The sequence below is a fragment of the Rhinopithecus roxellana genome, chromosome 12 (assembly GCF_007565055.1).
Source record: "Rhinopithecus roxellana isolate Shanxi Qingling chromosome 12, ASM756505v1, whole genome shotgun sequence".
Lineage (NCBI taxonomy): Eukaryota > Metazoa > Chordata > Mammalia > Primates > Cercopithecidae > Rhinopithecus > Rhinopithecus roxellana.
In genome coordinates this window covers 128,415,540-128,441,435 of record NC_044560.1, presented here as the reverse complement: position 1 = coordinate 128,441,435, position 25,896 = coordinate 128,415,540, and the positions used below count along the sequence as shown (strand labels likewise).

At 42.2% G+C, this 25,896-nt stretch overlaps 1 non-coding gene across 1 annotated transcript; it reads left to right on the top strand.

The window, feature by feature from the left end:
* Window positions 1-9,010: 9,010 nt before the first annotated feature.
* LOC115892509 lies at window positions 9,011-9,114 on the top strand. Its single transcript, XR_004052388.1, has one exon. It is a non-coding gene; the product is annotated as a U6 spliceosomal RNA (small nuclear RNA).
* The last annotated feature ends 16,782 nt before the right edge of the window (window positions 9,115-25,896 follow it).

Here is a 25,896-nt window from a genome sequence, read left to right as displayed (position 1 = left end):
CCAGCTGGCATTATCAAGCATTCTAATTTCTGTAGCTTAGTAGATGTAAAAGGATAGAACGTTGCTGATTTAATTAGCATTTTTGTGGTACTTTGGGCATCTCTTTATATGCCTTTTGATTTTTGGAATTCCTCTGTTTATATTTTTTTCTGCCTTTTTTTGGTGATAATGTTCATGCCAACTATTTGTATATTTTGCTTTTATTTTTTGCTAAGGGTTGCTGCCCTCTTATTTATTTACCAGAGTTATGTGTGTTGCATATTTCGAACATATTCTTCCATTCTCTTATCTAGTTATGCTGTGCCTTTTTTTTTTTTTTTTTTGAGACGCAGTCTCACTCTGTCACCCAGGCTGGAATGCAGTGGTGTGATCTCAGCTCACTGCAAGCTCCGCCTCCCGGGTTCACACCATTCTCCTGCCTCAGCCTCCTGAGTAGCTGGAACTACAGGCGCCTGCCACCATGCCTGGCTAATCTTTTGTATTTTTAGTAGAGACAGGGTTTCACCATGTTGGCCAGGATGGTCTCCAACTCCAGACCTCATGATCTGCCTGCCTCGGCCTCCCCAAGTGCTGGGATTACAGGCATGAGCCACCACACCCGGCCACGTTGTCTCTTATCTAGTTATTTTGTTCAACAATGTTCTTTGTTGAACAGAAATTCTTAATTTTAATGTCATTATATTCATCAATTATTTTTTATTTTTTATTTTTTATTTTTATTTATTTTTTTTTTTTTGAGACGGAGTCTCGCTCTGTCGCCCAGGCTGGAGTGCAGTGGCCGGATCTCGGCTCACTGCAAGCTCCGCCTCCCGGGTTTACGCCATTCTCCTGCCTCAGCCTCCCGAGTAGCTAGGACTACAGGCGCCCGCCACCTCGCCCGGCTAGTTTTTCGTATTTTTTAGTAGAGACGGGGTTTCACTGTGTTAGCCAGGATGGTCTTGATCTCCTGACCTCGTGATCTGCCCATCTCGGCCTCCCAAAGTGCTGGGATTACAGGCTTGAGCCACCGCGCCCGGCCATTCATCAATATTTTTGTCTTACAGGCCTGATGTGGTGGCTCCCACCTGTAATCCTAGCACTTTTGGAGGCCAAGGCGGGCAGATCGCTTGAGCTCAGGAGTTGGAGACCAGCCTGGGCAACACGGCGAAACCCCATCTCTACAATAAACACAAAAAATTAGCCGAGCATGGTGGCTCGTACCTGTAGATCCAGCTACTTGGGGGGCTGAGGTGGGAGGATCACTTGAGCCCAGGAGGTAGAGGCTGCAGTGAGCTGAGATTGCACCACTGCACTCCAGTCTGGGTGACAAAGTGAGAACCTGTCTCAAAAAAATATTGTCTTACAGTTTGTGCATTTGAAGTTTTGCCTTTCCTTTTCAGTCACAAACTATAATTATCTCATATTTTTCTTTGTTAGCTTTTCAAATTTATTATGTTTTTAACTATCCTAGAGTCTACTCTTTTGGATGTAGAATTGTTGACATATGGTACTTATACTATTCAAGACTTGATATATATATCAGTTTCTGAGAGAGGGATATTGAAGTCTTCAACTAGAATTATGCATCTCTCAATCTTTCTCTGCAGTTGTTTTGTGTGTATGTGTTTGTGTGTGTGTAGCTAGAGTGCAGTGGCATGATCATGGCTCACTGTGGCCTCAAACTTCCAGGATCAAGCGATCCTTCCACCTCAGCCCCCTGAGTAGCTAGGACTACAGAATAGTGCCACCATGCTGATTAATTTTTATTTTATTTTTTATAGAGATGTGGTCTTGCTGTGGTGCTTGTCTTGAACTCATGGCCTTAAGTTATCCTCTCACCTCGGCCTCCCAAAGCACTGGGATTATAGGTGTGAGCCACTGCACCTGGCTCAGTTCTGTGTATTTTTTATTTTTTGAAACAGCTGGGACTGTAGCTGGGGACTACAAGTACATGCCACCACGCCTGGACAAATTTTTTTTTTTTTGTATTTTTAGTAGGGACAGGGCTTCACCATGTTTGTCCAGGCTGAGTTCTGTATATTTTAAGACTGTATGATTATGTGTTTTGCCTGTTGTATCTATGTATTTGTCTGTTGTTCCTTTTAAGAAAAAATAATGACTTTTCATCTCATGTTTTAAAACTAAAATTCCTCTTTGACAGATACTAAGATCGCAACCCAGTTCACATTTGCCTGGTTTGTCTTTCATTTTATTTTTAATCTATCTCTTTAAATATGCCTCTGGGTTGGACGTGGTGGCTCACGCCTGTAATCCCAGCACATTGGGAGGCCAAGGTGGGCAGATCACTTGAGGTCAGGAGTTTGAGACAAGCCTGGCCCACATGGCGAAACCCTGTCTCTACTAAAAATACAAAATTAGCTGGGAGTGGTGGTGGGCACCTGTAATACCAGCTACTTGGGAGGCTGAGGCAGGAGAATTGCTTGAGCCTGAGAGGTGGATGTTGCAGTGAGCTGAGATCAGGCCACTGCACTCCAGCCTGGGTGACAGAGTGAAACTCCATCTCAGAAAAAAAAAAAAAAAAAAAAAAGTATGTCTCTTAAAGTAAGTTTACTGTTGGATATAATTTTTAAAAATCCAACTGGTGAGATTCACTTTTTTACATTTAATGTTATTATTATATATTAAGATTTAGTTCTATCCTCCATTTACTCTACATTCTTTTTTATTTTTAATCTCCATTTCTGCTTTCCATTAAACAGGCTGAATTATCTTCTGCTGGTTTAAAATTTATACGTAATATTTTTTTTCTTATGGTGGTAGCCCTTAAATTCAGACTCACACCCATGGGCTTAAGAGAGCTTCTCCCTCTCAACAGTTTGAATGAAAGCCCACATAGAAGTTCCAAGCCTGATTCTCAAAGAGTCTAGTGTTATGTGTTCACGTTGATAGAGTCAATGTTGCTGAAGCAAGGGGTATTTGATCTTCAAAGGAAATACAGAGTACCAGTCCCAAAAGAAGGGGAAATGGAGGCTAAGAGATTGTAAAACGGTATATGTCCACATCGTTCTTTTTTTTCTTCAGAGATGTGGTCTTACTATGTTGCCCAGGCTGGACTCAAACTTTCGAACTGTCAAACTCCTGGCTCAAGTAATCCTTCTGCCTCAACCTCCCAAGTAGCTGGGATTACAGGTGTGTGCCACCACAGCTAGCTTCACATCTTCTCTCATATGAAATAAACTCCTTTGAGCCTCAGTTTCTTCATCTGTGAAATGGCAATGATAACACCTATCTCCAACGGGTGATATGAAGAGCAAAGGGGGTAACAGATATGAATGCTCCTTGTGAATCATCAAGTGCTATGCAAAGTTTAGTCATTATTCTCACTCTTGCATTCATCACATGATATTACTGACATTTGTTTAGGTGTTGGTATTTATCTATAATGCTGCAAGGGAAGTATTGTCCTAGCCAGCATTCTCCCTAAGTGTGCTGATGCACGTAGGATTGATTTTCATTTATTGAGAATAATGAATAGGCAAGAAGTTAGCACTATGTTTGACCTAGGAGTCAGTTTCCATCCAAGGACGACTACAGTCCTGAGGCAGCATAACTTACTAGCAGACTGGCCAAACTGCGACACAGCTGAAAGCTTGGCTCCGGTGTCTTCTCTGCTTTGAGTTAGATGTGTGACTTTTGCCAGGTCACTTAAACTCTCTGAGCCTTAAAGTTGAGGCTGGGCGCAGTGGCTCACGCCTGTAATCCCAGCACTTTGGGAGGCAGAGACGGGCAAATCATGAGGTCAGGAGATCGAGACCATCCTGGCTAACACAGTGAAAGCCCATCTCTACTAAAAATACAAAAAATGGCCGGGCGCGGTGGCTCAAGCCTGTAATCCCAGCACTTTGGGAGGCCGAGACGGGCGGATCACAAGGTCAGGAGATCGAGACCATCCTGGCTAACACGGTAAAACCCCGTCTCTACTAAAAATACAAAAAACTAGCCGGGCGAGGTGGCGGCGCCTGTAGTCCCAGCTACTCGGGAGGCTGAGGCAGGAGAATGGCGTGAACCCGGGAGGCAGAGCTTGTAGTGAGCTGAGATCTGGCCACTGCACTCCAGCCTGGGTGACAGAGCGAGACTCCGTCTCAAAAAAAAAAAAAAAAAAAAATACAAAAAATTAGCCAAGCGTGGTAGTGGGCGCCTGTAGTTCCAGCTACCCGGGAGGCTGAGGCAGGAGAATCGATTGAACCTGGGAGGCGGAGGTTGCAGTGAGCTGAGATTGCACCACTGCACTCCAGCCTGGGGACCACAGTGAGACTCAGTCTCAAAAAAAAAAAAAAAACCAAAAAAAAAAAAAAAAAAAACAACTCTCTGAGCCTCATAGTCCTTGCCTGAAAAATGAAGGTTGTAAGAAGACCTGCCTCTTACAGTTGTGGTGGGATTAACAAGATTATATGTAAAAGACCTTGGCCTAGGAGAACATCTCAAGTTTATCAGACACAAATTCAAAATCTCTTTATTGAGCATTTACTAACTTCCATTCTGATGCATTATGACTAGTTTAAATGCAGGTTCTTTCTCATCTCTGAGGTACATGAAATAGACCTGTTTCCTTGGAAAGACTATTATTTCTCTCTAGGCCTTACGTTTTCAGAATTTGGACCACGAATCCTTGCCCCAGGATTATAGCCTCACAAGAAAAATCCTGTTTCCTATAGGCAATTGGAGTTGATAATTCTGCTTCTTTTCACACATGAAGGATTTAGTTTCAGACTAAACTGAAAGATAGTGTGTATCTGCTCTGTTTACTGAAATAGGTTCTCCCTCTAGGTGATTGTTCGTAAACCTACAATAATCCCATGAATTGGCCCTGATATCCCCATTTTACTGATAAGGAAATGGAAGTTCACATAAATCAAGTGACAAAATCAAGCTGATCATGAAAAGGGAGGTGGGCTTTGGAGTCAGACAGACCTGAGTTAGGATTCCAGCACTGCATTTACTAGATTTTGAACTTTGGTCCAGTGACCTACTTTCTTAAGTTTCAGTGTCCTCATCTGTAAAGTGGGGATTATAATAACATATACCTTACATGCATGTTGTGAGGTTGAATTGAGAGAGTATATGTAAAGTAGAGTGCCTGGCACATGGTAATTACTCCATCAATTCTTGACACTTGATAATTATACTGGGAGCCCAGAGCCCATAGAACCTACCTATAGAGTGCTGCCTTATAGGAAACTTCAATTATCGTCAAGCTGTTTTAGAACTTTTCGCTGGCCATTCAAACGGTTGCCCTTAAAAATCCTTGGGCTGTGATTCAAGATTAAAGTCCCAGGAAGGAAATGAGGGCAACAAGATATGTATAGTGAAAGGAGACCTTGAGTGCGAGTCTAGAGATCTGGGATGTAATGATGACTCTTATTTAGTGTGTGTGGGACCTTAGGCATAGTACTTTACCTTCCCAGCCTCAGTTTTATCACTTGTTAAATGGAAACTATTCTTTACCTCACTGAAGGTATAAATAAGGGGGATATTTATACCTTCCTCCCAGAGAGCCCAGCCTAAGTGAGGCCTGGTTAACTATTTGTTGCAGAGGGATAAAAATGCTCTTTTTGCAATTTTAGAAAGGCTGTATGTGCCAGGTGCAGTGGTTTAAGCCTGTAATCCCAGCACTTTGGGAGGCCAAGGTGGATGGACTGCTTTGAGCCCAGGAGTTCAAGACCAGCCCGGGCAACATGGTGAAACCCCATCTCTACTAAAAATTCAAAAACTAGCTTGGCCTGGTGGCACATGCCTGTAGTCCCAGATACTCAAGAGGCTGAGGTGGGAAGATGTCTTGAGCCTGGGAGATGGAGGTTGCAGTGACCTGAGATCGTGCTACTGCACTTCAGCCTGGGTGACAGAGCCAGATCTTGTCTAAAAAAAAAAAAAATTCTGTGTAAATGTGAGTGGTTTCAATTTGTGTTTACTATTCTCCCCAGAGGGAGAGTAAACTGGACTTGACCATAACCTGAGACCTTCCTCCCAGAGAGCAACTACTGGGAAGACCTTCCTCCCAGAGAGCCCAGCCTAAGTGAGGCCTGGTTAACTATTTGTTGCTTCTGCTGCAACAACTTGTGCTCAAATATCAGTCACCAAGCCTGCTGCATCCTCATCCTTGCAGAAAGACAGCACTGTGCTGACCGTCCCCACCCACACCCTTCTCTAACACAGCTGTCTGGACTAGGACTGGGAATATGACCCAAAAGCAAGCAACCCATGGGATGCCAATGACCTACAAATGTGTCTTGGCTCCTAAAATAGGAGTTGGACAAATCAATGTTTCTCTCTCAGGAATTTGAATCAGGTAGCATGAGGTGATTGAGGCAATTAGCAGCAATAAAAACCATGACTAACAGGATGTAAAGAGAGAGGCCATGAGGTTGAGTAGGGGTATGTGTGGGAGGAGAAGCGTGGATGATGACAAGCCAAAGTGATAAAGAAGCAGAAATTATGAATGAACAGATCTATAAAGTAGAAAAGATAATATATGGATAGACAACAGATATTTCTACAGTTCCTTCTATGAGCTGGAAACTGTTTGTCTCTGAACATAATGAAAGTGACTAAGACACAGCATCTGCCTTCACAGCACTTAATTTTAGTGGGGAAGAGAGACAAACAAGCAAACAAACAAATAATTATAATTTTTTTTTTTTTTTTTTTGAGACAGAGTCTCACTTTGTTGCCCGGGCTAGAGTACAATAGCATGATCTCGGCTCACTGCAACCTCTGCCTTTCAGGTTCAAGCAATTCTCCTGCCTCAGCCTCCTGAGTAGCTGGGATTGCAGGTGCATGCCACCATGCCTGGGTAATTTTTTTTTGTATTTTTTTTGAGATGGAGTCTCACTCTGTTGCCTACGCTGGAGTGTAGTGGCACTATCTCGGCTCACTGCAGCTTCCGCCTCCCGGGTTCAAGCAATTCTCCTGCCTCAGCCTTCCAAGTAGCTGGGATTACAGACGCCCGCCACCAAACCTGGCTAATTTTTGTATTTTTAGTAGAGACGGGGTTTCACCACGTTGGCCAGGCTAGTCTGGAATTCCTGACCTCAAGTGATTTGCCCACCTCGACCTCCCAAAGTGCTGGATTACAGGTGTGAGCCACCACACCTGGCCAACAATTTTTTTTTTTTTTTTTTGAGACAGTCTTGTTCTGTCACCAGACTGAAGTGCAGTGGTGCTATCTTGGCTCACTGCAACCTCCGCCTCCTGGGTTCAAGCGATTCTCCTGCCTCAGCCTCCTGAATAGCTGGGACTACAGGCATGCACCACCACGCCCAGCTAATTTTTTTTTTTTTTTTTTTAAGTAGAGAAGGGGTTTCACAGTGTTGGCCAGGATGGTCTTGCTCTCTTGACCTCGTGATCCACCCACCTTGGCCCCCTAAAGTGCTGGGATTATAGGCACTTTAATCGGCTAACACATTGTTTTAAGGCTAAGAAGAAAACAAATATGGGACCAAGATGGAACGTAACAGGGAGGGACCTCCTTAAGAAATAGTATGATTCTAATTAATGGTGTCCAGCTTTAAAAAAAATTTTTTTTTTAAATAATATTTTAAAAAAGCAATGGGAGGGAGCGTCTCTCTGGACAGAAAATTAAAATGAGACCTGAAGAATGAGAAGGATCCAGCTGTGTGAAGATCAGAGAAAAGAATATTTGGTGTTTCTCAGAATAGGGGATTTAAAAGAAAAAAAGAAGAATACTTGAGATGAAGATGTTTAAAGCCTGTTGGCAGGAAAGAGCTTATAATGTTCAAGGAAGATGATGGGGGTTGGGGAGTGAAAGCCATGTGGATGGAGCAAAGGAAAAGAAAGGGAAGCATGAGATGAGTTTGGAGGTGTAGGAAGACAACATGTCACACAGGCCTCTGCAGGCCTTGGTAAGGAGTTGGGAATTTAGTTCCAGTGTAGTGAGAAGTCATCAAATATTTGATGCTAGGTAGTGACATTATCTAGCATAGTGTGGCAGATAAGCTTGAAGGCTAAGAAGTCAACCTGAGTTCAAACCTAAGTTCTACGATTTACTGGCTGTGTGCCCAAGCCCGTGTGACCTGGGGCAAATTTCTTAATCTCTCTGTGCCCTAGTTTCCTTATCTGTAAAATTGAGGTAGATTTGGGTTTTATTTCATGGAGTTCTTGTATAGATTAGATATACATAAAACAGTTCCTGGCACATAATAGACACTAACAAATGTAAGCTCGTATTATTATTTTGTTTTTAGAAAGGTCATTGTAGCTGGTGTATGGAGAATGAATGTGGGGGCATAAAAGAAAGAGGGTAAAGAATAGGTGAGGGCAGGCCAGTTATGAGGCTTACGAGTAGCCTGGTTAAGAGATGATGAGTGAAGTGATGGTGGTAGACACAGAGAGAAATTGACTATAATTTGACATAATTTTGGAGGTAAAATTTTCATATTTTGCAGATGGATTGGACATGGGAGTTGAAGAACATGGAAGAATCAAGAATAACTTCTAAGTTTCTGGCTAGAATAACCAGCGGGATGGAAGCGACATTTACAGAGATTAGGAGCTTAGGCAAAGTAGGTTTGGCAGGGAAATTAGGAGTTCTACTTTAGACATGTTAAACCTGAGATGTCTTAAGACATTCAAGTGGATGTCTATTAGTGGGTTATACATTTTGGAGACCAGAAGAGAGGTCTGGGATAAAGATATAAATTTGGAAGTCATTAGCATGATCAGCATTTGAAGACACAGAAATAGTTGAGATCATCTAGGAAGAGAGTCTGCAGAGGGAAGTTAAGGGAGCTAAGAAGAGTCAGGAGGATTTTAGGGTGGTGGAATAGACAAGGAGAGTGAGGAAAGACCTGCGAAGAGAGAGTAAACCAGAAGAATGTGGTATCACAAAAACCAAGAGAGGAGAGGGTTTTAAGAAAATTGGAGAGGTCAATTGAGTGGAAAGGTCAAATAAGACTAAGGAAAATATTGGTCACTGATGATCTTGGCAGGAGTAGGGTCAGTGAAGTGGGTGGTCTAAGTAAGAATTAAATAAGTTGAAGAATGAATTAGAGGTGTGCTCGCTTTGACAGCATGTTTACAAAAACATGGAACAATACAGAGAAAATTGGCTTGACTCCTACACAAGGATGACACATCTGTGAAGTATTCTATATGCTTTTTGTATGGATTTTAATTTTGTGACAATGTTTACCTTTACATATTTAAAAACAGAATTAAATGAACAAGAATGGAAGGGATCCTAAAACTGAATATAAACAGAAACAAGTGAACCAAACTATATTTAAATAAACAATATAATCACTCTGAAGGAAAAAAAACTAATCTAAATACTTTTGAACCTAGTACTTGAATATACACCTTTTGTCAAAAAACAAAACAAAACAAAACTGCAAACAAATCTTGAACCGTTTAGTAGATTGTTTTGTTAGCAGAATGGATGTAGCAATTCTATTCTGTGCATATCTTATTTATTTATTTATTTGTTTGTTTTTGAGATGGGGTCATGCTCTGTTGCCTAGGTTGGAGTGCAGTGGTGTGATCTTGGCTCGCTGCAACCTTTGCCTCCCGGGTTCAAGCGATTCTCCTGCCTCAGCCTCCCTAGTAGCTGGGATTACAGGCATGCACCACCATGCCCGGCTAATTTTTGTATTTTTTAGTAGAGATGGGGTTTCACCATGTTGGCCAGGTGGTTTTGAACTCCTGACCTCAAGCAATCTGCCAGCCTTGGCCTCCCAAAGTGCTGGGATTACAGGCATGAGCCACCATGCCCCGCCTATATCATAATTTTAAACAAATGAATAAAGATATTGATGTTGTTGAGAGCCAGAGTTCTTACTGTGGGAAAAGGGAGATGCAAATAAGGAATAGGAGAAAGAATCTTGTGGTGTTAAATTGGAATTAAAGTATCAGTAACGAATTCTTAATTTAAAATGGTTGAACAGGGCTGGTCGCAGTGGCTCAAGCTTGTAATCCCAGCACTTTGGGAGGCCAAGATAGGAGGATCACTTGAGGCCAGGCGATCAAGACCAGCCTGGGTAACATAGTGAGACCCCCTCTCTATAAAGAATTTAAAAATACTAGCTGACGGTAGTGGCCTGTAGTCCTAGCCTATTCCAGAGGCTGAGGTGTAAGGATCACTTGAGCCCAGGAGTTCAAATCTGCAGTGAGCTATGATAGCATCACTGCACTCCAGGCTGGGCAACAAAGTGAGACCCTGTTTCTATTAAAAATAGTTATAATAATAATTAAACAACATTAGGTTGCTATTTTTCCCCTTTGGCTCTGTTTACTAAAATGGCCTAGAAGCAATTACACTCCAATAGGAATGAGCACATCTGATGCCCAGATCTTTGTTTCTAAACACCATTCCCCACTAAAGAGTAGCTCTTTGGAGAAATGGCTGATTTTCAGACTAGGCAGTGAAAGTACAAGATAAGCCTGGAACATCTTATTATACCAGAAAGCAAGGAGGTGTTAAAAAAAAATGATGAAGACATGTCAAAAGGACACAGGAGCTGGTTTGAAGAGGCTCTCATTGGCCAAACCTGGGGACAAATTGAACATTTAAAATATAATAAGGATAATGGTTTATAACTCATTAAATAAACTAAGAATACATTAGTTTATACTGATGATAATAATTAGAGAGAAGGAAACATTCTTGCTTACAAATGTAAGATGGAATGATAGAAGTAGAAAATCACCAGTTTGCAACTATCACAGTAATTGATTAAGACAAGAATTATCAATGAGTATTGAAACCACTGGGTAAAAGTTTGAAGACGAACAGGATATTTACATAGTTTCAAAGTCCCTCTCTACAGATTACCATTACTTACACAGGAAAAAATACTCTACAGTAAGAAATCTGGTAGATACCACCGTAATCTGCTGATCAAAGTGAACGCCATCAATAATGGGACCAAGTGACGCCATGTTTCTCCCCATGTGATGCACTGAGAGGGACACAGCATCACATCACTAGTATTTCTGCCTGGAAAAAAATGTAAATCCCTTCACGAGAAAACACGAGTCAAAGCCAAATGGGGAGACACTACAGAACACCTGGCCAGTACTCTTTAAAGATGTGAGTATCTTGAATAATAGTGAAAGACTGGGGAACTATTCTAGATTAAAGGAGACTGAAGAGTTATAATAGGCTGGGTGTGATGGCTCACACTTGAAATTCCAGCACTTTGGGAAGCAGAGACAGGAGGATCGCTTTGAGGCTAGGAATTACAGACCAGTCTGGGCAACATAATGAGACCCCGCCTCTACAAAAATAATTTTTTAAAAAATTAGCCGGGCATAGTGGTGCATGCCTGTGGTACTAGTTAGCTAGTCTGGAAGCAGGGGTGGGAGGATCGCTTGAGCCCAGGAATTCAAGGTTGTAAGTGAGCTGTGATTGAACCACTGACCTCCAGCCTGGGTGGCAGAGTGCGATCCTGTTTCTAAAAAATAATAATTATAAAAAAAAAATGTTAAAAAAGGGATGACAGTTAAGTATAATGCATTACCTGAATCAGGTGCTGGATCAGAACCTGGGTGGGGGAAATTACTGCTGTATAGGACATTATCAGGCCAATTAGTGAAAGTTGAATATGGACTGTATATAAGCACTATGTCAATTTAAAATTTCTGGATTTGATCGTTGTACTGAGTGGGTATGTAGGTATATAAGAGAATGTCCTTGTTCTCAGAAAATACACACTGAAATATTTAAGGTATTAGGGGTAAATACTGCAATTCAAATGGCTCAGGAAAAAATATACATATTCATGTATATGCATGTAGGCATACGCCCACACATGAGAACTTCTGGGGCATCTGGGAATTCTTTGTAATATTTCTGCAGCTCTTCTGCAAGTTTGAGATTATTTCAAAGTAAAAAGTTAAAAAATGAAGTGTAAGGCCGGACACGGTGGTTCATGCCTGTAATCCCAGCACTTTGGGAGACAAGGGCTGCGGCGGGGTTTAACATTTGAGGTCAGGAGTTCAAGACCAGCCTGGCCAACATGGTGAAACCCTGTCTCTACTAAAAATACAAAAATTAGCCAGGCTTGGTGGCGTCCTCCTGTAGTCCCAGCTACTTGGGCGGCTGAGGCAGGAGACTCACTTGAACCCATAGGCAGAGGCTGAAATGAGCCAAGATCAGCCCGATGCATTCCAGCCTGGGTGACAGAGCGAGATTATTATTTGATTTTTAAAAAATAAAAAGTAGTAATAATACAGCATGGATGAAGAAACAGAAACAGTATGGAGATAACTCTTTAGAAAATTTGGCTGTGAATGGGAGCAGAGAAATGGAACCAGAAATAGAGTCAGGGTCATAAAATAGCTCTTTAAAGATAGAAGAAACTAGGTTTGTTCACTGATCAGAGAACCAAGATGGGCTTCAGTCTCTCCCTTTTGAGACGAGGGACTTAGATCAGACATCCTGTAAGGGCCTTTCCACCTCAGGCCCTTTGTGACTCTGACTCTCCTACCCTCTCCTAGATGCCAAGAGCACTTCTGAGAACACGTTTTTTTTTTTCTTTTTTTTTTTTTTTTTTTTGTATTTTTTAGTAGAGACGGGGTTTCACTGTTAGCCAGGATGGTCTCGATCTCCTGACCTCGTGATCCGCCCGTCTCGGCCTCCCAAAGTGCTGGGATTACAGGCTTGAGCCACCGCACCCGGCCGAGAACACGTTTTATTCCTTAAACTGCAACCAGGAAAAGACATTTGGGCCACGACCACTTGAGGGCAGTAGAAAATGATGCTGCAGGCGATCCTGGTGGTTTTTTTGTTTTGGCTGCTGGAACAAAACAAAGGCCTTCACACGATTTTCTCTCAAATGTCTTAGGGCAAATAAAGGTCCTGTGAACACACCACTTTTTCCAAATGTTTTAAACAAGAAAAGCCCAACTTAAGTCATAACAGGGGGTTGAGGAGAGGAGTAAGAGGGTGAGAGGGTCTCACATCTTGAAAAAAGCTGGCACATATTGTAAAGTGAATAAAGAATAACTGATAACAGAAAAATTAGAGCCTGTCAGAATTGAAAGGGATCCTAGAGGAGGATGAATAGAGCCCCTTTGTTTTATAGGCAGGACCCTGGGTCCAGAGGAGGGAAGGGGCTTGCCCAAAGCCACAATGACATGGTAGAGAAATTAATGGTTTCAATACTCATCTGGTTAGCCTGTGAAGACAGAGATTCTGATATTTTCAAATGACATAATAAACGTCACTTGCAAAAAGCTTGGCCCCATCATTGGTATTGGTACTGAGTTCTGAAAACACTGTGACAGCACAATTGTGAGGCTGTGTCTCTTGTGGCTTCCTCTCCCTGGGAAGATCTGACTGTTCACCTTTAATTCTTATCCACTTCCCAATGGGTCTGAATGCCCTGGACAGCATAGTTCTAATCCTATCCGACCTACTTCTCACACCTTTCTGAGAGGAGCTTCAGATTGCTGAGGGATCTTAGACTTTCCTAACAACATTAGGGGATGAAGTTGAAGGCCATTTGGAAAAAAAAAAAAAAAATGAATGAGCATGTGACAGAACATTATTTAGAAAGAACCAACATTATCGTTGCCATAGAGGGGAGATGATCTTGAAAGGACAATCAGAAAATCCAAAGTATAAAACTTCCCTAATATGACTTAGGGACATGATGGAGAATAAAATTACTAGACTGTTCAAAATTAAAAAAACAGTATGACTTCACAACATGACAAACAACGGGAATCAATTTTTTTTTTTTTTGAGATGGAGTGTCCCTCTATCTCCCAGGCAGGAGTGCAGTGGCACAATCTCAGCTCACTACAACCTCTTCCTCCCGGGTTCAAGCGATTCTTGTGCCTCAGCCTCCCAAGTAGCTGGGACTATAGCATGTGCCACCACTCCCCACTAATTTTTATATTTTTAGTAGAGATGGAGTTTCACCATGTTGGTCAGGCTAGTCTCGAACTCCTGACCTCATGATCCACCTGCCTCGGCCTCCCAAAGTGCTGGGATCACAAGTGTAAGCCACCGCGCCCAGATGAGATCAATTATTTAGAATAATTAACCTCTAACCCCTAACCTCACTATTATCTATTCCTCTGCTAAAAAAAAAAAAAAAAAAAAAAAAAAAAAAAAAAAAAAAAAAAAAAAAAAAAAAAAGGAAGAAAGAAAATGCCCAGGCATTAGCCTGACATTCAAAAATCCCTTGCCTGTTCCAGATAATTTTCTGGTCTCGTGTCCTGCCATAGCTCCTACCCTGCACTCCAACCACTGTTTTCTGAGCACTCACTGCAATGGTATAACTGTGAACATTTATTCAGGCCACGTTCTGCATTTGCTCCATCTTGAGGCTTGATTCAAATGCCACCTGCTTTGGAGGCTTTCCTTGATCTGACCCTCATGTTTACTCACAGCTTCCTTTTGGCTTCCACAGCCATTTCATGTACTTCCTCTTTTTTCTTTTTCTTTTTTTCTTGAGACAGAGTCTCGCTCTGCTGCCCAGGCTGGAGTGCAGCGGTGTGATATCCACTAACCGCAACCTCCGCCTCCTGGGTTCAAGTGATTCTCCTGCCTCAGCCTCCAGAGTAGCTGGGACTACAGGCATGCACCACCACGATGAGCTAATTTTTTGTAATTTTTTTAGTAGAGATGGGGTTTCACCATGTTGCCAGGCTAGTCTCGAACTCCTGAGCTCAGGCAATCCGTCCACCTCAGCCTTCCAAAGTACTAGGATTACAGGCGTGAGCCACTGCACCCGGCAGCATGTGCTTCTCTTTAATATTTATTTCATTCTGTCTTGTCTTTCCCATCACAGAGTTAGCACTTAGAGGGCATGAACTGGGTCTTAATACTATGATTTTTTTTGGAGGTTGCTTCCAGTGATTAATAATCTACCAATAATCTTACTTATCTTTCTAACTCTCCTGTTTTTTCAGCTCACTCCTTCCAATGCCCTGACTCCAACACTTCTCTGATCCCTCCCTGGGCCTTACAATCCAGTGATCCTAGTATCTCTTTACCATTCCTCACCTATCTTGTGTCCTCACTTCCCTTTTTACCCATCTAAACTCCAAGGTCCGATGTTAAAATCACTCCCTTGATAGGTCCTCTTTTCTCTTGCCTCCTCTTGCATTCTCATTTTGCTTCACAAGATCCCTACCCTGAACAATCTAACTCTACCTACTCTCTGCTTTTGGGAAAGGGGATGAAGAAAAACCCACAACTGTGTCAACTGGACTCTTAAAATTCATCGCCACTGACCTCAAGTGGGCTTTTAGTGCTACCTGGGAATCATACTACATTTTCAAGTGCATCCACTTTTCCTAAATGCTTATTTCATAACTTTTTTCAAACTTTTCATATCCTCTCCTTTTTCCTCCTTCTCAGCAGATAACCCAACCACCTGCATCCATGCCACATACTCAGCCCTCTTCGGTATTCTCAAAGCCAATTCTTTCCCCTGCACTCCAACAATTCCCTCTCTTGCTTGTATCATCAGTGTTTCCTCTTCTACCAGATCATTCCATTCACTTTTTAAAAAATGCTGCGTTGTTGCTCACCTTAAGAAAAAGTGAGCAATATCACCTCTCACCACACTACTAACACCCTGCCCCAAGCCATTATCATATCTGGATTATTGCAATAATTTATATATGTTTTACCAATTTCTGCCCTCGTTTATCTACAGTTTATTATCCCACAACAGTCCAAATAATATTTTTTCTTTAAATGTTTTTATTCTTTTTTTTTAGACAGAGTCTCGTTCTGTCACCAGGCTGGAGTGCAGTGGCGCGATCTTGGTTCACTGCAACCTCTGCCTCCCAGGTTCCAGTGATTCCCCTGCCTCAGTCTCCTGAGTAGCTGGGATTACAGGCACATGCACCATCACACCCAGCTAGTTCTTTTGTATTTATAGTAGAGGCATGTTTTCACCATGTTGGCCAGGCTGGTCTCAAACTCCTGACCTCAGGTGATCTGCCTGTCTCGGCCTCCCGAAGTGCTGGGATTACAGGCGTGAGCCACCACGCCTGGCCTTATTTTTTTCTTTTTTGCAATGGAGTCTCACTCTGTTGCCCAGGCTGCAGTGCAGTGGCCTGATCTTGGCCCACTGCAGCCTCAGCCTCCCGGGTTCAAGTGATTCTCCTGCCTCAGCCTCCCGAGTAGCTGGGATTCCAGGCATTTTGATATTTTTACTAGAGGCAGGGTTTCACCATGTTGGCCAGGCTGGTCTCAAACTGACCTCAAGTGATCCACCTGCCTTGGCCTCCCAAAGTGCTGGGATTACAGGTGTGAGCCACTGCACCAGGCTATAATTTTAATTTTTTTTACAGGCAGAGTCTCAGTCTGTCACTCAGGCTGGAGTGCAGTGATGCAATCATAGCTCACTGCAGCCTCAAACTCTTGGGCTCACCACACCTAGCTAATTTTTTTTTTTTTTTTTTTTTTTTTACAGACAGGGTCTTGATATGTTGTTCAGGCTAGTCTTGAACTCCTTGGTTTCAAGGAATCCTCCCACCTCAGCCTCCCAAAGTGCTGGGATTACAGGTGTGAGCCACCATGCCTGGTTTATTTGTCTTTTTATTGTTGAGTTGTAAGGGTTCTTTATATATTCTAGTTAGAATTCACTTGTCAGATATATGATTTGTAAATATTTTCTCCCATTCCTTGGATTGTCTTTTCACTTTCTTGACAGTGTCCTTCAAAGTAGAGAAGTTTTGATGACATCCATTTTATCTAATTTTTCTTTTGTTGCTTGTGCTTTAAGGTGTTATATCTAAGAAATCATTGCCTGATCTAATAAAGATGATTTACATCTATGTTTTCTTCTTAGAGTTGTTTTTTTTTTTTTTTTTTTTTTTTTTTTTGAGACGGAGTCTCCCTCTGTTGCCCAGTCTGGAGTACAGTGGTGCAATCTCGGCCCACTGAAAGCTCTGCCTCCTGGGTTCATGCCATTCTCCTGCCTCAGCCTCCCGAGTAGCTGGGACTACAGGCACCCGCCGCCACGCCTGGCTAATTTTTTGTATTTTTGGCAGAGACGAGGTTTCACCGTGTTAGCCAGGATGGTCTCCATCTCCTGACCTTGTGATCCACCCACCTTGGCCTCCCAAAGTACTGGGATTACAGGCGTGAGCTACCGCGCCTGGCCAATATTTTGTAGTTTTTATTTGCAAATCTTGTATTTCTATTAAATTTATTCTTAAGTATTTTTTCTTTTTGATGTTATTGTAAATGGAATTGATATTTTTTATTCTTTATTTTTGAGACAGTCTGGTTCTGTCACCCACGCTGGAGTGCAGTGGCGCGATCTGGGGTCACTGTAACCTCTGCCCGGGAGGGCTGAAGTGGTTGTCCCACCTCAGCCCCCTGAGGAGCTGGGACTACGGGTGCACACCACCATGCCCGGCTAATTTTTGCATTTTTTTTTGTAGAGACAGGGTTTCACCATGTAGCCCAGGCTGGTCTCAAACTCCCGACCTCAAGCGATCCACCCACCTTGACCTCCCAAAGTGCTGGGGTTACAGAGGTGAGCCACTGTGCCAGGCCAGAATTGATTTTTTAATTTCATTTTCAGTTCCCCCCCACCCAAGATAGAGTCTCACTCTGTCACCCAGGCTGGAGCACAGTGGCGGGATCTCGGCTCATTGCAACCTCTACCTCCTGGGCTCAAGCAATTCTCCTGCCTCAGCCTCCCAAGTAGCTGGGACTTACAGGCATGAGCCACCATAGCTGGCTATCATTTTCAGATTATTCATTGCTAGTGTATAAAAATATAATTGATTTTTCTATATTAATGTATCTTACAACTTTGCTGAACTCGTTTATTCCAACAGATTTTTCTTTCTTTAGGATTTTCTATATATACAAGATCATCTCATCTGCAAATATTGTTTTACTTCTTTTTCAATAAGGAGGCTTTTTATTTTTTTCTTGCCTAATTGCCCTGGCTGGAAACTCCAGTGTAATGCTGAATAGAGTTACCTTTCTTGTTTTTTTTTTTGAGACAGAGTCTTGCTCTGTCACCCCCAGGCTAGAGTGCAGAGGCGTGATCTTGGCTTACTGCAGCCTCTGCCTCCTAGGTTCAAGAGATTCTCGTGCCTCAGCCTCCCAAGTAGCTGGGCGTACAGGCGTGCACCACAGCACCTGGCAAATTTTTTTTTTTTTGTATTTTTAGTAGAAGTGAGGTTTTGCCATGTTGACCAGTCTGGTCTCAAACTCCTGACCTCAAGTGATCTGCCCGCCTCAGTCTCCCAAAGTGCTGGGACTACAGGCGTGAGCCACCGTGCCCGGCTGAGTTACCTTTCTATAACATGATTTTGGATTTTTATTTTCCTTCCTGGGAACCTTTCAATGACTCCACATTGCCCTCAGAATAGACTTCACTTTTCATTAGCTTACAAGGCCAATTTAAATCTCACCCTAGGCAGGCACCCAGGCACCCAGGCACAGTGACTCACATCTGTAATCCCAGCACTTTGGGAGGCTGAGACAGGAGGATTGCTTGAGCCCAGGAGTTCAAGACCAGCCTAGGCAACTTAGTGAGACCCAGTCTCTATAAAAAATAAAAACATTATCCAGGTATGGGAACATGTGCCTGTAGTCCCAGCTGCTTGGGATGCTGAGGTGGGAAACTACCTGAGCCCAGGAGTTTGAGTCTACAGTGAGCTATGATTGTACCACTGCACTCCATCCTGGGCGACAGAGTGACTTCCTGTATCTAAAAAAATTTTTTTTAAAAGATAACCCAATTCTTAATCATCGTCATCATCCTCATCATCACCATCATCATCGGATAGTCCCCATTTGTTGAACACTTACTCCCCATGTCTCAGATACTATGCAAAGTGCTTTATAATCATTGTCTATTTAATTCTTTTATTCCTTCTGTATGGTAGTCTGCATGAAACTGAGGGTCAAAGAGTTTTAATAAGTTGATCATGGTGTTGTAGCTTATAAGTGGAGGACCTTGATTCAATGTCAAATTTGATTCCAAAGTCCATCTTTTTTTTTTTTTTTTTTTTTTTTTTTTTGAGGCGGAGTCTCGCTCTGTCACCCAGGCTGGAGTGCACTGGCCGGATCTAAGCTCACTGCAAGCTCTGCCTCCCGGATTTACGCCATTCTCCTGCCTCAGCCTCCCGAGTAGCTGGGACTACAGGCGCCCGCCACCTCGCCCGGCTAGTTTTTGTATTTTTAGTAGAGACGGGGTTTCACCGTGTTAGCCAGGATGGTCTCGATCTCCTGACCTCGTGATCCGCCCGTCTCGGCCTCCCAAAGTGCTGGGATTACAGGCTTGAGCCACCGCGCCCGGCCTCCAAAGTCCATCTTAACCATTGTCCTGATGTTAGGGCTCCTAGTGTATAACTCTTACTTTTAAAAGGGTAAATAGGCCAGGTGCGGTGGCTCATGCCTGTAATCCCAGCACTTTGGGAGGCCTAGGTGGGCAGATCACGAGGTCAGGAGATCAAGACTATCCTGGCCAACTTGGCAAAACCCCGTCTCTACTAAAAATACAAAAATTAGCCGGGTATGGTGGTGCGTGCCTCTAATCCCAGCTACTCAGGAGGCTGAGGCATGAGAATTGCTTGAACCTGGGAGGCAGAGGTTGCAGTGAGCTGAGATCGCGCCACTGCACTCCAGTCTGGCGACAGAGTGAGACTCAAAAATAAAAATAAAAGTAAAAATAAATAAATAAATAAAAAAGGGTAAAATAGATTCCTGATTGGGTGCTTAAAAAAAAACCCAGGCCACTAGATTTTAAAATGCCATCAACAGAAAACAATAAGAATCTCCTTTGCTTCCAGTGGTGATTGTGAATCTCTTGAGCTAGTTTTGGGAATCTCTTGAGCTACTTTCCCCAGTGACATAAACCAACATTACCACCACCTACTAAGTGACAGATGTTGAACTAGGCTCTCTCACACCAGTTGTATCATTTAACTTTCCCCGAAATCCTCAGAAGTAAGAATATCCTCATTTTACAAAAAAGAGAATCTCCAGAGAGAAACATTTCTCTCAACCTCTTGTAGTCCAGCCATGAGTCCTTCTGGGTATTTTCTAACACCCCTTCCACCTTTCCCTGCTAGTTCCTCTCTCTCATCTCTACCATGCTCCATTTCACCAAACATCTTGCTCTTCTGGGCTTTGCTGACACATATTTTACCCACGGTAGGCCATGTTCAGGTGCTTGATGAGAAGTCCCTGTAGGGTTTTAACCAGGAAAATAATAAGATCTGGTTTATGTTTTAAAAAGGTCATTCAGGCAGACTGCAGTGGTTCACCCCTATAATCCCAGCACTTTGGGAGGCCAAGGCGGGTGGATTACGTAAACCCAAGAGTTTAAGACCAGCCTGGGCAATGCGGCAAAACCCTGTCTCTACAAAAACACAAAAATTAGCTGGGTGTGGTGGTGTGAACCTGTAGTCCCAGTTACTCTGGAGGCTGAGGTAGGAGGATCAACTGAGCCTGGGAGATGGAGGCTGCTGTGAGCTGAAATTGGACCAGTGCACTCCAGTCTAGCTGACAGAGTGAGATGCTGTCTCAAAAAAAAGAAAAAGATCATTCAGGCTGAGGCAAGAGGATCGCTTAAGCCCAGGAGTTCAAAGCTACAGTGAGCCATGATCGTCCCACTGCACTGCAGCCTGGGTTGATGTAAATAAAAATAGATTATTCAGTTTATGATATGGAGAATGAACATAGGTAAAATCATGGAAGTGGGGATATTGGTTAAGAAACTTTACCAGTGGTCCAAGAGAAAGGCCATGGTAGTGGAGATAGTAAAAAGTGGTCAGACCTGGAAATTAGGATTTTGGATATATATTGGAGATTGAGCCGACAGAACTTGCTGGTAGATTGGACTCGGGCTATGAGAGAAAGCACAGAATCAAGGAAGAAAAGTGATGAAGGCCTGAACAAGGCATCCTCTATTTGTGCTATAATGTGAGATGTCATGGGTTTAAACTGAGACACAACTGTGATTATGGCTTTGAAAATCTTTGACTGAAAGAGTTGTCTATTTGCTATTTTGTGTTTGTGGGGGAGATATATTAACTTTTCCCAATGACATAAACCAACGTTATCAGCACCTGCTAAGTGACAGATACTGAACCAGGCTCTCTCACACTAGTTACATAATTTAACTTTCCCCGAAACCCTTAGAAGTAAGAATATCCTCATTTTACAAAAAGGGAAACTAGACTTAGTTTATGATTTGACAAAGGTCAGGCAGCCAGTCAAATGGGGCTGAGCTGAGATTTGAAATCAAATTTGACTCTGAAGCCCATGCTCTTGTTATTGCACTGATTCAGAATCAGGATTCCTCAAACCTTTTTCCTCATCACTTGGAAGTCTTCTGTTGACTCTCATGTGCCCTACTTTAGAGCCCAAGTCTGGCAAACAGGACAGCTTTGTTCTGTCTGTAGCCTATTCTCTGACTTGCCTTGTGATTTAGGGCAAGCTTCTTAATTTGATGGTGTCTCAGCATTCACACATGGTAAGCAGGGCTAGTAATTACCTATGGAGAAAATGCTTTGAAACCTGCAGATGAAAGAACCTGCAGCCGTGAGTGCAAGGTTTCTTTCCTATGGTGTTCTTTTTGGTTTCTTAAGGCTTCCAGGACCCTTCATAAAGGACAGAGAGGAAAGGAAGGACATAGGGCAAGGGCAAAACAGTGTTTGCTTTCTCACTAGAAGCCAATGGCCTTTGGGGACATAAATATAATAACCTCTCTTACTATATAGTACTCAATAAATATTACAAATGGATTAAATAAATGTTATTTAAAAAACCATTAAGTGGGCTTTGGAAGGCCACTGGAAACCTTTAAAAATATTTTCTATTTTTATGCTCTGGTTACTTAAACCCTACATGTTCTCCAGTAGGAAGAAAAAGGAGCTAATGCTTATCTAGTTTCTGCTGTTTGCCAGGTTTTCACATGAACCTTCATTTAATCATTGTAATGGCATGAGCAGGTAGGTATTATTATTACTTTCGGTTTACAGGAGAGGAAACCATGACTTGGTATAGTTCCTGACTTCTGCAAAGTCACCAAACAAAGAACCTGCAGGACCAAAACCGGACCAACCTGGGCCTTCCCAGTCCTAAACTCAAGTTCTTCCCAAGGCATCCCACTGCCCTGAAAAGTTAGCGATGATGACAATTTTGAACTGTCCTATCACACCCTGCATGTGTGTGGCATTTTCAAATCTCTCACTGCTTGTTATTTTCATGGCTCAGTCCCTGGCACAGGGATGGTTATTTGTGTAGCACAATTGTTGTTATTGTGCCGCCTCACATATTCTTTCTGCCCTGGGCAAACGCGAACAATGATGGACTATATTTATGAAACCAGCAGTTTAGAAGGATGAGCTTCAGATTACCATAAGAATTGTAGTAAGATTTTAAAATATAGTTTAGCACCATCTATATGGAAAGCCCATCTCTCAAAGTCTCATGCAAATAAACTGTCTCTTTGTGTATTCGGAGAGTTCCTCATTTTTTTTTTTCATAGTCTCTATTACCTCACATTTCTGAACTTTCTAGATGCTGACATTACAGACACACAGTGTTCATGAAGCATTGATACGACAGTTGCCTCCAAAACCTGGAAAATAAGAAAAATAAAAGTAGTCTTGATTTCCTTTAAGGATGGATGGGGGAGGGGGGTTGGAGTTAGAGTAGGATAGAAAGATGGTTGGTGACAAAGCTGTTTATGATTTAAGGTCTCCTCTTTAGGCTCATCCTGGGTTTAGGTTTATTGTAAATCCAGAGCCTCATCTTCAGCTTCCCATGTTCAAGGCACCATTTTAACAAGTTTTCTTGGGTGGTGATTAATATCTGCAGGACACCAGCAACACACCCTAGGAAAAAGTGCATTTGAGTCAGAAGACCTGTGTATAATTCCCAGCGTGGTCATTATGAATTTGGACAAATTCCTCTTCTGTTAAAAAGAAAAGATTAAAAATAACCCTTGTAGAGCTGTTTTGAGGAATAAACGAAATAATGCACATTAAAGCAGCAATTTGCCTGGGTGCAGTGGTTCACACCTATAATCCCAGCACTTTGGGAGGCCAAGGCAGGAGGATGGCATGACCCCAGGAATTCAAGACCAGCCTGGGCAACACAGCAAGACACTGTCTCAAATTAAATAAATAAATAAATAAAACAAAAAAAAAGAAAACAGCAATTGTTAGCTATTAGTATTCAGATTTAAGTCATCAGATACAACTTTATTTACTTAGGGAACATCTACTTTTTCAATGACGGGGATATGTCAGTTGTTCAAAGCACTCCAATTCTTATTTATTTATTTATTTTTATTTGATTGATTAAAAAGAAAAAGAGAGAGAGACGAGGTCTCACTATGTTGCCCAGGCTGGTCTTGAACTCCTGGGCTCATGGAATCCTCCTGCCTCGGCCTTCCAGAGTGCTAGAATTACAGGTATGAGCCACCTGGTCTGGTCTGGCATCCCCATTTATGTAACTAATATATCTGTCAAACCAACTTAATTGTTGGAGGGTTGCCTGAAGGGTGGAGAGTTAAATAGTGATCTTGAAGAATGGTATCTATAGCTACTACTTATTGAACATCTAGTCCAGGCCAGTCCCTTTGATAGGCCATTATACATGAGCTCTAATCCTTAAACCATCCATACAAGGTAGATATTACTACCTTCAATGTTATAATTTGGAAAATGAGGCTTAGTGACCCAGAGACATTAAGTTGTCCTAGAAAAAAACAGATAAATTCTTCTTGTCTGCTCCATGCAACTCATTCTTGTTATAATGAGTTAGATTATAACATATATTCGATTGCTACATTTTCCTCTCCTAAAATAGATTTGGGATATGACCCAGTGCTCTGATGAGATCTGGGACACACATTTGCAAATTGTCATTGGTTTGTCATTTTTTAAAAAAAAAACCTCTCTCAGAAGTTCTAGGCCTTTTTTGGGAGTTTGGCCCATTACTCTCTTCCCTATAGACATGCTCCCATCCTCCATTACATGTCATTAATTTAAACCAGAACCTACGAATAAGGAAAGGAGCCACTACAAATTATTGGTAGTCTGGAGGGGGATGTGGGCAATTCTGCTATAAAGATTTTAAGCAAGTCTTCCCTTGCTGGGGCATCTGATTCTTTTTATTTTTTGTTAATCAAGACCCAAGCCTGCTGTCAACGCTCTTACTTATAGAAGTTATTTATAAAATAGTTGTTCCTTGATTTTCTTATGGGGATAAAGTGAAGATCCAAATAACAATTATATATGAGATCGTGTTCAGTTCAATCCAACAAACTTTTATAATGTACTTACTGAACATTAGAAGTTGTGCTAGAGTCTATAAATAAAAACATCTGGCCGGGTGCGGTGACTCCCGCCTGTAATCCCAGCGCTTTGGGAAGCTGAGGCAGGCAGATCACTTGAGGTCAGGAGTTCGAGACCAGCCTGGCTAACATGGTGAAACCCCCATCTCTACTAGAAAAAAAAAATATATATATATATATATATATATATATATATATATAAATTAGCTGATATAGTGGCGGGTGCCTGTAATCCCAGCTACTCAGGAGGCTGAGGTACAAGAATCGCTTGAACCCAGGAGGCGGAGGTTGCAGTGAGCCGAGATTGTGCTGTTGCATTCCAGCCTGGGTGACAGAGTGAGACCTTTTCTCAAAAAAATAGAAATAAAAATAAAACATTTATAAACTGTGAAAAGCAATACTGTATACACACAAGCTATTATTTATTTGAGATGGGGTCTCTCTATGTTGCCCAGGCTGAATTTGTGCTCTGTGCAACTGCCTCAGTCTCCTGTATAGCTGGGACTATAGGCATGTGCCACCATGCCTGGATAAGGTGTGACTTTTGACTTAATATAAATCATATAAGAGTTATAACAGTAATAATTCCTTACATTTCCTATATGAGAAACTGAAGCTCATATATGAGAAATTGAAGCTCAGAGAGATTAAATGGTTTGCCTGAGGTCACACTCTAAGTGATTCTTAATATTCTCTTTGCTACTCCCACTGCCTTTCCAGGAAATTATACAGCAGGGATTCCACCTTATTTATCTGAGGGGAATATTTTACATCTCATATGGTTTGGAGGAGTCTCCTTGAATAGCAAGTGAAATTATACTCCCCAAAGCAATTTGCTCCATGATTTTCGGATTTCATAATTTGTGTAGCTACAAGTTTAGGCACTTTCATATATGTTATTTCATTCATCCTCACAACAACCCTAAGGGTATACAACTAGTGAATGCGAGAGCCAGGACTGGAACCTGGATATTCCTAATGTCCGAGCCCTATTTATTTCACTATACTATGCGTCTTTGGCTATTAGTTGTATAACCTTGGGCAAATCACTTAGCCTCTGTGACCCTACATGACCTCATTTGTAAAGTGAGTAAGAGGATTATTTCCTCTTAGAGTTGTAAAGCTCAAATGTGCTAATATAAAGTAGAAAACACCAGTAGAAAGATCGGTTGTGGTTATGGCTGATAAATGTACCAAAGTGAAGTAATGTAAAACAGTATCTCTTATTCTCTCTTCAGTTAAAGACATTAACAGCAAAAAAGAAGCCAAGGAAGATGCTCTTTAATAAGTGGTTACTCACCAGACCTATATGGCTTGCTTTTGTTAGCTGGCCTTTGCCAGAAGGGGTCTGAGTATAATTAGGAGTTCCTGGGGAAATTTCTGGGATGGTTTGCTTGTGGCACCAATAGTCTAAAAACTTAGGTGGGGCTAACTTCATCCTGGGTCTTGTTCGGTTGTCCCTCCTACCACGGGGACTGCTATGATAATGGTAATGGGTGTAGGCCTGATAGGAGTTGTGGTTTGTTGTCATGGGAAGCCAACGTGACTAAGAAATTAAGACCAATTCGGGCAAACACATTTATTGAAGTCTCTGTGGTAGGCTCAACTATGAGGGAGATATAGTAGTGAGTCAGCC